The sequence below is a fragment of the Ambystoma mexicanum genome, chromosome 3p (genome assembly GCF_040938575.1).
Source record: "Ambystoma mexicanum isolate Mex_15411 chromosome 3p, UKY_AmexF1_1, whole genome shotgun sequence".
In the NCBI taxonomy this organism is placed as follows: Eukaryota; Metazoa; Chordata; class Amphibia; order Caudata; family Ambystomatidae; genus Ambystoma; species Ambystoma mexicanum.
Window position 1 is genome coordinate 300,167,772 of NC_090925.1, and position 15,201 is coordinate 300,182,972.

At 38.6% G+C, this 15,201-nt stretch overlaps 1 protein-coding gene across 1 annotated transcript in view; it reads right to left on the bottom strand.

The window, feature by feature from the left end:
* OPRL1 (opioid related nociceptin receptor 1) overlaps nucleotides 1-15,201 on the bottom strand; it is a 433,120-nt gene that overhangs the window by 348,320 nt on the left and 69,599 nt on the right. The window lies entirely within an intron of this gene.

Consider the following 15,201-nt stretch of genomic DNA (forward strand, 5'->3'; position numbering starts at 1 on the left):
TTAAGGAGTGTATACAAAGTAGTAATGCTGCCAGTAGTCCTATATTGCTAAATGTTATGGCAAAAACATTGCCCAGCCTTAAAGAAGAAAAAAGCTAAAATAAGAAAGTAAAAAGGAGAGCGAGTCTAAAATTCATTCAATTACTCTTATGTTAGTATAATATTGAATTAATAGTTGCTCAATCCAAAATGCTTGCAAGAAGACATTCCTGACTCTAAAACATATAAACCCTTGTGTGCAATAAATAGCATTCATGTTTGGTTGTTGAAAACCACCATCCTGAATATCTAGTTATTTAACAATAAAGATAACTTCCAAAAAATGTATTAGTCATGTTAAATGTCATACTAGAAGTCAAAAAAAGTCTCTGAGTGTGGAAGCATGATGTCTAGGGCCTGTATAAAGTGCATATATTATTAGCTCCAAATATGCATCTATGTGCTTAGGTGCCCAGAAAGGTGTGAAGTTCTTCATCCAGATTATGGCCCTTGTTCCCTGGTTTCTTGGTTTCCAGGTCCAAGATGTACTTAGTCTCAGATTGCCTGAGGAGGAGCTCTTGGTTGCCTCCTCTGGGTGCCTTCTGGACAGTGTATATGCCAAAATAAGCGAAGCCTTCTAGTTTCCCTCCATGTTTTTCTTGAAAATGTAAGGCCATCGGGTATGTGGGGTCAATGTTTTTAATTGCTCGTATGTGTTGAAGTATCCTGAGTTTCAGTTTACCGATGGTACTCCCCACATACCGTTTGTCACATGCACACATACTCAGTTTGACTTTATAATCAAATGTTTGTGTAGTACAGGATGGAGGTAGTTTTTGATGTTTTTGGCAAATTTGCAAGCCTTACATTTCATACACTTCCGAAAACCAACTGATTCGGCATTGAGCCAACCTTGACCTGCTAAGGCATCCTTGGGACTCATGTAACTTGATACTAGGTTATCCTTAAGCGAGGTGGAACGTCTGAAGGTGATATTGATGTTATTGCCCAGGATAGTACCCAGATGTTCATCTTGTTTAAGTATATGCCAATGCTTGTACATTATATGGCGTATGTTGTTAGAAGCTTTACTATATGTCAAGATGGGTCTAGTATCTGTAACATCCGGGTCCTCCTGAGTCACCACTTTAGACATCAATAAGATAGAGCGGTCCTTTTCTCATGCTTTGTTGTACGCTCTTTCCAACACTTTCTTTGGGTAACCTCTTTGTTGGAACTTTAGGGCCATACTTCTGCATTCCTTGTCAAAAGTTTCAAGTTGAGAACAGTTGCGCCTTATACGAATAAATTCACCGTAGGGTATGCGCCACTTTAGGGCTGTGGGGTGGTTGCTTTTTGCGTGTAGAGGTATGTTGGAGCTTGTGGGTTTCCTATAGAGTTTGGTCACCAGTGCACCTTGTGCCACAGTTACAAGAATATTTAAGTAGATGATAACAGTCTTGCTGTGGCATTCAGTGAACTGTAAATTTAGTTCATTCACATTCAGTGACTTAACAAACTCCAACCATTCAATGATCGATCCATCCCAGATAATGAATAAGTCATCTATATAGTGCAACCAAAGTACATCTTTATCTGTATAGTGACTATTTATCGGGCTCCATACTGTAAACTTCTCCCACCAGCCTATATTTAGATCGGCATATGTAGAGGTGAAGGTCATCCCCATGGCCGTGCCCTGCAACTGTATATATATATATATATATGTATTTTGAGACTGTACTTTCACAGTCCGAGTGAGAGGCACTGCCCCGTTCCTTAAGAAATCGCCAGGCAGACAGTTTTCTTTGTGAAAAAAATGTCCTCTTTATTTTTCATACCATGCACAGCACATGACTATTTAGTAAAAAACACCTAAAATGTGGTGCTCCATAATGTATGGCTTAATCTGACACGTTTCGCGGTTACCTCACCGCTTGCTCACAAAAATTGATCCATACAATGAACACAGTTTAAAAACACCCCATGTGACAGGAAGTTAGCTATAGATAGGGGACTGAGTGGGCCACAAATACGGGTCGGACATTTTGGAACGGGTTCAGATGTTCCAAATTCTTACATGTTACATTCTGCATTAACATATGGAAACCTTTTTAACATTTAGGAAGATAATACTCTTGCCTTTTAAAAAAAACAAGTAATACAAAGACAGAAACCAGCATAAAATGCAGCGTGCAAATAATTCCTTTAAAGTGCATAGTGCATTACCCACTCATAATCTATTTGGGTAGGGTCATTCCCTGTGCAAACTTTGCAAGATTTAAAGTGTAAATTGATTTTTATAAAGTGCATAGTGCTTTTGTTACTTTTTCTAAAGTGCTTAGTGCAGCTGTACGTCATCTTCCTAAAGCATTATTTAACCAGGTCTCACGGGGTGTTTATAGTTTTGTCCCCCTCTTAGTATGTCAGATGTAACAAATAATATGTGTTTGCAAATAAATATAACAATAACAAGTTCCACAATTCATGCCGATGCCTATACTTTCCAAAATGTCATGGTCAATGTCTTATGGTATCCAACCAGAAAAAATATATGTATATATAAGAGGCATCGATTAATGTCGTTCCAAGATTTTCATCTACTACATTGAAAGGACATGATGACTATATATTGACTATATATTATATATATACTCATTGAAAAAACTTTGTTAAAGGGAGATTGTGGTTAAGTTGCGCTAATAAAAACCTATAAAATGAATTGGACATTTTTTGTTAAAGGGAAGTTATGGTTACAAGTAAAACCGAAAAACCTCAGAAATGTATGGTAAGCTTAGCAACCATAACTCATGCCACCACTGTGCACTGCTAAGTCTAACATCCAGTGCATCAAAGATGACATCACACTTGTCATTGATGACATCACATATGAAATTAATTTTGATGAAAAGTTCCTACAAGGGGCTGTGTTTGTAATGTTGGTAAAAAGATGTCAGGGGTGATCAGGAGCCATTTCAAGAACTACTTAATATATTAAAGAATGTACTCATCGAAACAAAATGTTACATTGAGTGTTGTTGTTAATACATGAACCTAATCATACATAAACATAGGCAATGGCTGCAGCATGCACCATAGAAGTACAATATTTATAATCTTGTAATGTTGGATAGTAAAATAATGAATCCTACATTATTAGAGTTTTGAGTAATGTTTAATAAGTAATAACAAAATAACAATTCAACACTTACTACACACTTGTGCTACTACAAACAATACATATGAAGACCCACAATGCAAACAAATCTAAGGCGCATACAGGGAAACTAAAGTAAGGAAGAAAGTATCAGCATTACCAGAACATTTTAGTAACATTAAAGTTCATCTTCATGTACACAAATGAATTGTGTTTTTGAGGCCTGCTTATTGCCCATGTATAGTGCAAACACTACAGATGGCACTGTAAGAACATATGACAATGTTAACGTCTACATATATAGGACTTTTTTAAATTCTTAATATTCTGGCTATGGGTGAAACAAACCACTTGGCCTAGATATGTCAGTGAACAAAAACAAGTGGCCCAGATATGTGATGAATTCAGGGATGTCATCAATGACATTTGTGATGTCATCATTGATGTCCTGGGTGTTAGTCTTAGCAGTGCACGGTGGTGGCGCGAGTTATGGTTGCTTAGCTTACCATAACTGGCAAATTTCTGAGGTTATTTGGTTTTACTTCTATCCATAACATCCCTTTAACAATGTTTTTTCGTTGAATTTTATAGGTTTTTATTAGTGAAACTTAACCTCAATGTCCCTTTAACAAAGTTTTTTTCAATGAATGTCATAGGTTTTTATTAGGGCAACTTAACCATAATGTCCCTTTAAGAAAGTATTTTCGGTGAATATGCATATATAAGTGAAAACACTTTTTTAAGGGGAAATTATGGTTAAGTTGCAAAAATAAAAACCTATGAAATTCAGTGAAAAAAATTTTGTTAAAGGGATGTTATTGTTACAAGAAAATCGAAAAGCCCCAGAAATTTGCCAGTTATGGTAAGATAAGCAACCATAACTCGCACCACCACTGTGCACTGCTAAGACTAACACCTAGGACATCAATGATGACATCACAATTTTCATTGATGACATCACTGCTGACATCACAAATCTGGCCCACTTGGTTTTGTTCACTGACATATCTAAGCCAGCTGGTTTTGTTCATTGACACTAAGAATGGTTAAATGGAACAGGTGCTATATACCTAGACATTAACCTTCTTGTATAATATAGATGTACTTTCCTTAGGGTTTGGTGTCAGCTCATGGTGCACAGATATGGGAAAATATGCAGCCCTTAAACACGCAATTCAGTTGTGTACATGATGATGAACTGCAATGTTATTGACATTTTCTATTTTCTATTGATGTTGTCTCTGTCTTCCTTACTTTAGTTTCCCTGAATGTGTTAGTCGTATGCATTGTGGGTCTTCATATGTATTGTTTGTATTAACACAAGTATGTAGTAAGTCTTGATTTATTAGTTATGTATTCCATGCTTAACATTACTCAAAACTCTCCAAGGATAGCATTCATTATTTTACAAGCTAAAATCACCAGAATAAAAATATTGTACGTCTATAGTGTATGTTCCAGTAATTTCTTATGTGTATTTATGAGTAGGTTCCTGTATTAGCAACAACACTCCAATTTAATGTTTTGTTTGGATAAGTACATTCTTTAATACATTAAGTTGTTGTTTGTGATAGGTCTCCCAATGACCCCTGCCATCTTGTTAACAACATTATAAACACAACCCTTTGTAAGGACTTTTCATGAAAATGTATTTCATAGGTGATGTCATCAATGAAAATTGTGAGGTCATCTTTGATGTCCTGTGTGTTAGTCTTAGCAGTGCACGGTGGTGGCACGAGTTATGGTTGTTTACCTTACCATAACTGGTGAATTTATGGGTTTTTTCAATTTTACGTGTACCCATAACATCCCTTTAACAATGGTTTTCACTGAATTTCATGGGTTTTTACCAGGATACACATTACAACAGTTTGGTGGTTATATTTCTTTTTTCTTTTGTAGAAATCAACTTTCTTGCACTCTAACCATATTATCTAATCCCTCATGTGGTGCCTGGCCCTAGACTATGCTGGTGGGCCGCTTATCTAGGGTTAGGGGATAGATAAGAAGAAGCTTGCCCTAACTACTTCAGGCAGTTAACTATTTTATAACATCTCCACCAACGCTAAACCCAAGCAGTATACTCTGGGCCTTCCAGGTGAAATATGTTACTTTATTCTCTTGCCCTGGATTGGCATCTAAAACATGATTTAACACATGGAGAAACTTTTTGAAACTTTTAATACATCCTTCAGAATATCAAAATGTGGAAATCTGGGATGATGTTTCTGAATACAAGTGGTGTTCTCTTAACTTGTATCACCTCTGGACCTTTTGGAGCAGTGCTTTATGACTCAGAAGTCTGAATTGGCCTACCAGTTTCAGTGGTTTATTTTGTTACATTACTTTCTTCAGGGCCTCAGCTCCCCTTCGGATGCTGATACAAAACAAACATAGAGGCTCAGATCTGACGGGTTACTGCACCCTGGTTGCAGATCCTGCCATGCCAGATGTGAGAAACTGCATTTTTGGCCAATCATGGGCAGTGTCTTAGTTCATCTGGCAACTTCTTATACGTTTTTAAGCCCCATTTGTGGTTAGACAGTTGCATGGTCCGCGAACAGCCCCTCTGAAGGGACCCATCCATTAGTGTTCCTCATTCTCAATCTGTCTGTCCAGTAGCGCACCTGTTGGTTTTCTATGCAGATCTTTGCAGAAAAGGTATTGGAGACCAGAGTGGCATCTGTTATGGCCACTACAGCCTCCCAACAACCACCACCGACATCTGCAGGGCCTGGAGAGGGGAACAGTCATGAAGATACAGAGGAGGATCAGGAGGAAGATGAAGATGAGGTTCAGGAAGTCCCACTCTCCAGCTTCCGTCATGAGTCAGGGGTGTGGCAACTGTTTACCACCGTAGGGGGTGTACCAAGGGCTTGGGCAGGCAAGGTTCGATGCACTTAGTGCAAGGTTGTACTCAGTCAAGGAAACCGATCTGTACTCCTACGGGACCACCTCCATGCAGCGCCACCTCAAGTCAAATCACAAGGGAGAAGTGAAAAAGGTGGTAACTTTGGAAGGGAAGAGTACGCTGACACCCTCTACCTCATCTTCATCATCTGCTCATATCACCACCAGGGCCACTCCTGTGGGGCAGAGGAATCCAGCGGAAGCCTTGCAGACCATACTTAACACTGTCGACCCTTACCTTTTGAGGGTCACAGTACTGTGTATGTACTGCGACACAGCACTCTCTAGGGTGGAGCAGTTTCAGAATGCTTAAAAGGCCACGGTCATGGAGCAGGAGAAACACTGTCCCCTACCTGATTTAGGCCCACCCAAAATCTTCCGCTCTCCACCTGCCTCTTCGTCCTTGTGGTGGGTGTCACTTCCCTCTCCTCCCTTCCCTACCCTCCCCAGCAAAAAAGCCAACAAATAATGAAAAAATACAAAAGAACACACAAAAATTGTTCCTTTAGGAGCCACCTTTCACAGTTGAAAAATAGAACTAATAGAACATGTTACAGGCCTCTACGCAGCCTGTGGAGCCTGCGGACAGCGCAGTAGTGTGCGGACATCGGAAAAATGTGTGTGGTCGTGGCATCAAAAACATTTAACTCCTTTGCGTGTGAAAATGGTAGCTCTGAAAAGAACCTTTTTTGTATTTTTAGCTTTTATAATTTTTTAAAAATGTTTAAAGTAAACTAAAGAACATTGTACTAAACATAACTAGTTCTTTGAACTTGAAAAAAAGGAGGCTTTTTTCCTGTGTTTCCATTTTTTTGTTGTTGCACCTACTGAAAAATCATTTGTATATTTGCAAAAAGTGTTTCAAAGCATTTTGAATTTTTTGCAGAAAAATCTGATAACCTGCATCAGTAAAATGTACTCCATATCTGCGGATAATGTTGGCAATGTCACATAATATTTCCATTATGGAAAGACGTCATGCCAACCTTTCCCAAAAATGCGCACACAGCTTTATTGACATTTCGCCTCGCTTTCTCAATTTGTGAACCGAATGAACTTGAGTGCATCCACATCGGTCTCTGGGCAATGTGAGCAAAAATCATTCTTGAATTGGGGAACATTTCCTTCAACTTTCTGAATGTCTCCTTCATTGCAAACTGCAATGACATTCCAGTCAAATACCCTAAACTGTTCCCTCCATAATGAACAATGATAATATCTGTATGTTTTAGTAGCATTTAGTGACCATATTTACACAAAATGGGAGCAAGTCCACCCATGTTATGCCACACACTCAATATCATTCTACATGAAAATCAACAAATCCAAGATTCTTAGCCACTCCACAGTGCTCAACATACACCTTCAGCCAATGGATCCACGAGTCCCCCAAAATCTATAGACTCAAAACATAGCCATCCGCAGTCCTCTAAGGAAACAAAGTTCTGCCACCCTCTCTCCTTGTATACCACACCCAGGAAACCTGATTGGCTAATCCCCTGGGCTGCACTGTCCCATTTCCATGCCAGGCATCCTCAAAGGTCTCGGATGTGGCACGTGCTGTCCACAGAACATGTGTTATATGCAGACAGAACACCTGATTTAAGGGGGTGGGGAGGTTTACACTTACTTTAAAGAATGTACTGTACAATGGTGTCTCTTAAAAGAACCTTTTTTTTGTATTTTTTCAGTTTTGATTTTTTGAATGTTTAGGAGAAACATTTGATTTCCAAAATCAAGTCATGCCATAACTCCAAGAATTGTTTGCATCATCCACCATAATGTTCTCATTTTCAAAAGATGTCATCCCAACTACATTCAAAAATGTACATATACCTTTATTTACAATTATGTGCAATTTTCTTAACTTTGACACACATGCATACTTGCTAACATTCCCCTTTCAAATCTGTACATGCTTATTGCTCCTAAATTTTTGTCTGCATTCTGGGACTTGTAGTGCACCTTTCCTAATGCAAAAAGTGCTACCACAACTCCCACAATACAAACAAAAGAACCATCATTTAATAAGCAACTACACATTGGAATGCATCACATAGGCAAGTATGCATGTTATGAAAACATAATAAACTTTTACACAAGTGCCACTTAAAGGTTTTCTACAAATGTTGTCCATCTCCATGTCTTTCTTTTATAAAGAAGCTACGCACAGTGCTGCTATAAATACACAAAATCATTTTTTTTTTACTTTCATGTACAGCCTCTCAAAATGGACAGCCTTTTAAACGCTCAGCAATTTCCATTTTGCAGTCTATAAAAATGTCACATGTTCTTGCCTTGGCCCCGTTAGGCATACTTATCACGTGATTGGAGAAAGTGTTAATGTTGTGTCTAAGCTGCAGAGTAATTCTTAAACGTAACCTCGACATAGAGCAAGGTTTAGTCAATGGAGCAATTGCTACAGTTTTTGGTTTCCAGACGTAGCCATATGACAACAACATTCAGTTTGTCAATATTCACTTTGATAAACTTTGAGAAATTAAAAGGATAGGATGCTCAACAGCACAATTCCTTCTTTTCAAAGACATGTATGTAAACAGAGAACAATTCTCTCTGTCTCTTGCATATGCAGTCACTATTCACAAATTGCAAAGGCTAACCCTAGATCAGGCATTCATTGACATTGGCAGCATAGTCTTTAAAGATATGAGTTATGTGGCACTTTCACATCTAGGTACACTCCAAGTCAATGTAGATGCAAACAAAGTAAAGGCTGAAATTCCTTGCATCCTAGAGTACAACAGAATACATGCACTCTACACACCCCATCTAGATATGTACCTTGTTCCTCAAAAAGGTAAAGTTTTAAAAGGAAATATGTGCAAATAGAACTTATAAGAGATCTCCCAACAATACCACCAAAGAAACAAAAAAACAAATGCTACTACATCAAGCAGTACAACCACACACACAATTATCTAGTGCAAACACAACTGCACATCAATCAGCAGATATAAAGTTAAATATGTGGAGGTCCAGCAAATGGCACAGATACAAAACTCTCTGGTCCATTTAACTGTTCCAACACAACCAGTGTAAATTGCTATGCCTGTTCCAATTACCACCAATTGTTCAAAACATTTACTTGAACGGCTCAGACCAGTTGTGTTTGCAAATGCTCATTCTTCATAGTAATGCCAAAAATAATCCTAACAACACGTACAGTGTGTCAGGAATAAGGCAGGATTTGGACTACTGTACGGGAATAGTACAATTCAACTTGAACACAGGAAGATCCACAAGAATGTCTAATGTAATGACTGCAAGCACTGGAAACCAAAAACATACCTATCAATGAAATATCCCAGATTTCATACATGTGGAAACATACATGGACACCATTCAACCATGTTTCACAAGAGCACATCCCCACTGAACGACTTGTGTATGTATCTATACCAAATTGTGAATCCATTCCGTTTCATCAGCTGTTGCAAAATGCAAATCATTGCATATTATGCACTTTTTGTAATTCAGACAATCATTCCACCATGCACATAAACTCACATAACCAATATCTGATACTAATGCTTTTACGGTACAACGCAGATGGTACCAAAAACAACTGCAAGCTTACTAGCTTCACACACAGGCAAGTATCTCTTGGCAAGACATTTTAACACAAAGATTGAGTGCCCTTAGAGTCTGTAGCAGGTGGGGCAAGGGAGACTAATAAACAACAAAAGAAACCCTGCTACCCATGTTGACACTTAGTTGGTCATCGATTTGACCTTGATGTGTCAGAGTATTTGGCCATTTAAGTTTCCAAACATTTAAACAAACACTGTATCATAGAAACAGTCTGATACAATATGTGAGAAATGGCAAGATATGTTATTTTGGTTATAGAAAACATGAAATGTTTAATACATTTAAAACTAATTTTCAAAAAATAGGAAATGTAGCAAAGGAAGAAGGGAGTGGCAAAAACCAGTGACAAGGAAAACAATGGGGGACCCAGTGAAAAAGTGTTTTGGAGAAAGAAATAATGGTAGAAATATAAGAGACAGAGTGACTGCTGTTAACAACAAACAGCTCTTAAAGGTCTAGTAAACACATTAATCGTCAAATATTTACAAGCACTTCATAAGTGATGATGTAAGTCTTTATGAACATTGTGAAACACAATTAGTTTTTGAATTACTTTTTCAAGTAGAGAACATACAAGGAGAATTATCATATGTAGTTCATCATTGATTTGGATAGTAGGAAGTAATTAATCATAACTCATATTTCTTTGGGGATTGAGTCATACTGTCCCTTCTGATTCTCAAGGATTTTCTAAAACAGAGAATCATTGGCTCTTGGCAAGAAAACCTTCACAACCGTAGGCGTAATCTACCACACTGGTTCCACAACCACTACAGGTCACTGTACTGCATACATTAAAAGAAAAATCTGGTTGGTTTGAATGCAATGACACTTCCATTACTCTAAAACATAGATTTCCAGCAAATCTAACACATGCCTATTTAATATTCCTTAAACCTAAATTTAGTCACTGACCAGTAAAACCATCAACATTTACAATACGCTAACTGGTATCTAACTGCATCCATAATACTGCAATGCTTCTTTTGGATAGCAACATAGTTAGAATATGCCAACAGGTATCTAACTACTTCAAAAAATACCCTTCAGAACTATACAACTATCTACAGTTCAAATATGCCAACTGGTTTTTAACTACATCTATAGAACTGCATTGCTGCTTTTAAAATGCAAAACAGTATCAATATGCCAACAAGTATATAACTACTTCAGAAATACCCTTCACTACACTAAATTGCAAATACACCATCACGATTCCTCTTACTTCAACACTGCTTGTAACAACAAATACACTTATCTGCACACTTTAAACATTCCCGTTAGCACTGCACTCTTCAAACAAACATAATGTCAAACTTAAACTCGCATAAATGTAGTCGTTTTTTTTAAAATCCTGTATGGATTTTTTCCCCCATTAACCCGAAGATTATGCAAACAGAAACAGCAACTGTGCAGAATTGTTCCAAACACAGTACTTAGAATGTACTGATATGAGGGTCTAAAAAGTACATGAATATGTGAGATTGTATGCAATGAAACATTTTAATCTATCCTGCCTAACATATTATATTAAAAGAGAAAGAAGCAAAGATTTTTCCTTCCTTACCATATACAACACACTCAACCTATACCCTCAATGGTACATCAATCATAAGTACTATTTGCACTTCAATTGTATTATATCACTATGCTACACATACTGCATACTTCTCCTACACTATCTATACTTAATATACACATGTTATCATAATGGCTGTATCCAGTGGCCAGATTCAATTTCTATACACATATTATTCTAATGGTTGTGGCCAATGGCCACATTCTTGGGTGCATGGCCGTATTATGCTGTGGTGGTTGTGGCCAGTGGCCACATTCTTGGATGCCTGGCCATGCACCCAAGAATCTGGCCATTGGCCACAACCACCATAGCATAATACGGTTATGCACCCAAGAATCAGGTCACTGGCCACAACCACCACACCATAAACCATACATAACAAGCACACAAAATACATATTGTAATAATACAACCTGCCCTGAACCCCCCCTCCCAATTCAAATGACGTCTGCAGATATCAGAAATGGACCGCCAACCCTATTTTTCACCTATGAAAACATCCCCATATCATCTATATTCCACTCCCCATCCTGATCAAGACCTCGTTCAGTCACCAAATAACCCAATGTGTTTCTCAAGCTTTCCGCCCAAGACTCTGTCAGTGGAGTTCCATGGAGTCTGCAGACTGCCGCACCACCCGCACATTCTTTTCCTACCTATACAAAGAGACCCACATCATCTCCTTTCCACTCCCCACCCTTCTTAGCCCCTTTTTCCAACACCAAATGACCGAACATTTGTTTTCCAGACTTTTTTCCAAATGATGCTTCCGCGGTCAGTTGCGGCTGTCTGTGGATCCAACTTGGCGGGTGTTTCAGAAAATATGACGCCCCTCACATTTTTTATTGACCAATCGGCCATTTCATTACATATAAATCCCTAAAAACCCTTTATCAGTAATCCCTGTAAAGGTTGGAGGAACTGGAAGGAAATTAGAACTGGGAGGGATGTCAATGGGGAAACTGATTTAAAATAGATCTCATAGCTCAAATGCTGACCTGTGAAAGCTATATTTATTTATTCTAATAAACATTAAAAACAAACATCATTTAGTGGTCTGAAAGGGAGCTTAGTCAGGTAATTTATATTACCTAGAAAAGGATTCAACCTAAAATAAACATTCATATCTTCATCCTGACATTGAACATAGTGTAAAGGTATCTTTTGTTGAAAGTGATTAGGGACTCGTTCTCCCTTGCCCCCAGACTACAACATTTTGTAAAGATACATTAAAAAATTAGAAAGTTATTAAGGAAACAACATATTTTATTTTTCCAAAGTTGCAACCTACTTCCCAATCATTTTTCCTTAGACAAACAAGGCCAATTGTTGACAAAGCGCACAGCCCATACCGCTGGAAGGATTTGGACCAGGTCTGAAACAATTCAGGAACAAAGCATAGACTTCCGATCCATGCATGGTTTGGGGTTATTCTGTGCAGTAGTTATTTAAATATTTGACCGAGAATGCAGAGGTGCTAGAGGACACCAAGTGAAATTTGGGAGGTCTAGGGACTGAGTTTGCAACACAAAGCTTTAAGAAGCCTCGGCTATAGTCATGAACAGCCAACATCACAAAGCGAACTGTGTCATCGGAACAGCATGTGCTGTGGGGGGAATGGGAGAGGTGAGGAGGCCATCTGGGGGGTGGGAGGAGCTGACACAGATAAGGGGTCTCCAGGTCAGGGTGGTTCCGATATTCACAGCTGTAAAGGACTACTGATAGCCACAGGTAAGAGCAGTTATTTTAACAGCTATATTGATGACAGGGGTGAAATGTTACTGGCTTCGGCCAGTGACTTGGATGCCATCCGGTCTCCCATCCATGCAGTAACCAGGGCAGACCTTGCTTAGCTTTAAAGTGAGGAAGGGGCCAGCCTCCGCAGGCCATGTTGCCCGATAATGAGTCAAAGTTAAAAGACAACTTAGAGAAAGGGCCAGCCCTTTCCTTGCTTTGAAGCCAAGCAGGGTCAGTCCCGCTTTGAAGCTAAGCAGGGTCAGTCCCGCTTACTGCATGGATGGAGGACTGAATGGGCATCCAAAATTATTTTTTTTTTAATCATGCTACTGTCAGTCCTTTAAAGTATTGCACTCAAAGACCATTGTTTGCCTTTTGATGAATTGCATTGTGGTATTTGTAGTCTCCCAGTCCATAATTTTAAAAAATAGATCTTTTCACTGTAACAGCGGGGTTTCCATCCTGCAGACACTGAGACAAACACTGCTTAGCCTCAAAGCTAGAAAGGGGTCCGCCCCTAAGTCCATGTTGGCTAATGAATGAGCCCACCTTACAAGACCACTTAGAGAAGCATAGCCTAAGAGAGCTGGATCCTTCCTCACTTTAAAATGAATCAAGGTAGGTCCTGGTTACTGCATGGATGGGTGACCATCCACAGTCCTGAATGCCATCTGTTTTCTTATTTTTATAGATCTCATAACACACGGCATCTGCATTTCTTTTAAAACCGTGCTGCTGTCAGTCCTTGAAGTTTTGCACTCAGAGACATTTTTTTTTACTTTTGCTGAATGGCATTCTAGTATTTTAAGTCTCACAGTCAAGATGGGGGGAATAATGCTACAGTTGTAAACTTTTTGACTAGCATAGTTTTATAAGGATTTATATATTTGAGTGACACTATGGTATGCTTCGTTTTCAAGTTAGCTTTATAAAGCAGAGTATTGTTGAAAGCCAGACATGGGGGTGAGGAGGGGAAATGATGAGAGGGCAAGTAAGTCATGAGTATTTGCTCACAATGTGGCAAAAGAGTTTGCAGTCCTGGACACTGGTGCAGTTATTTCCCCCTGATTGTGAATGCTTATCAGGGCACCAGTAAAGGACACATGTGGGTGTACAGCATAATTGTTTTTTTTTTTTAAGGTTGGCAAGCTTGCTCAAGTATTTGGATACCAGGATTTTAATCAGCTTTTCATGTTCCCTGTGTATACGCTTACCCTCAAGACCACAAGCACTTGTTTCTTATTAGAATTTTGTTTTCCATGGAATATTTTACTACAGATTGCTGGGTTTCAAAGGTGAGAAGCTTTTATACTTTGCCAGCATATTTATTGGAAGATTTTCTCTCTCGTGTTATGTTTCTGATGTTCATTACTTTTTTAAAAGTCCAATGTTATTTTATTTTGCACACTTTTTTCTAAAGAGATGGTCAATTGAACAAACTTTGTATATTTCACTTTAAAATATATTTTGGCTTACTGTGTGTATATTCATGGGTGTCAACTTTTGATTTTTGCTATGGGGCAAAAGTCCCTGGGCATATGTTATTATTGCAGCTGATAATTTTTTACCCTTTTCAAGTGCTGCTTAAATGCGGTTGGTTGGGGTTGTGCAATGTATCAACACATTCACCAAGAGACAAGCCATATAAGAAGGTGCTTGAAGCACGCTGCTTAACCAACATGTGTGATCCTTGGCAAATAATTTAATCTCACTCTGCAGTGACTAAAAACATTGGGCGTTCTCAAAGTCTGCAATCTTTTATACATAATAAACATGATTATATTTTTCCAGCTACAGTGCCATCAGGGATGATATTCAAGCTATCTTTATAAAGCAGAGTATTGTTGAAAGCCAGTCACAAGTGTGAGGAGGGGGCATTATGAGAGGGCAAGTAAGTCAAGAGTATTTGCACACAATATAGCAAGAGAGTTTGTAATCCTAGACACTGATGCAGTTATTCTCCCCTGATTGTGGCTGCTTTTCAGGGCACAAGTAAAGGACACATGTGGGTGAAGAGTGTAACTTTTTTTCAGAGGGCGGAAGCAAGACATGTTTTCTTTTTGAGCTTGGCAAGCTTGCACAAGTATTTGGCTACCAGGATTTTACTCAGGTTGTCATGTTCCCAGTGCAGATATTTAACTACAAAACCAAAAGCACTTGTTTTGTATTGGGATTTTGTTTACCAGGGAATATTTCATAACAGATTGCTGGGGTTAAAAGGTGAGCAC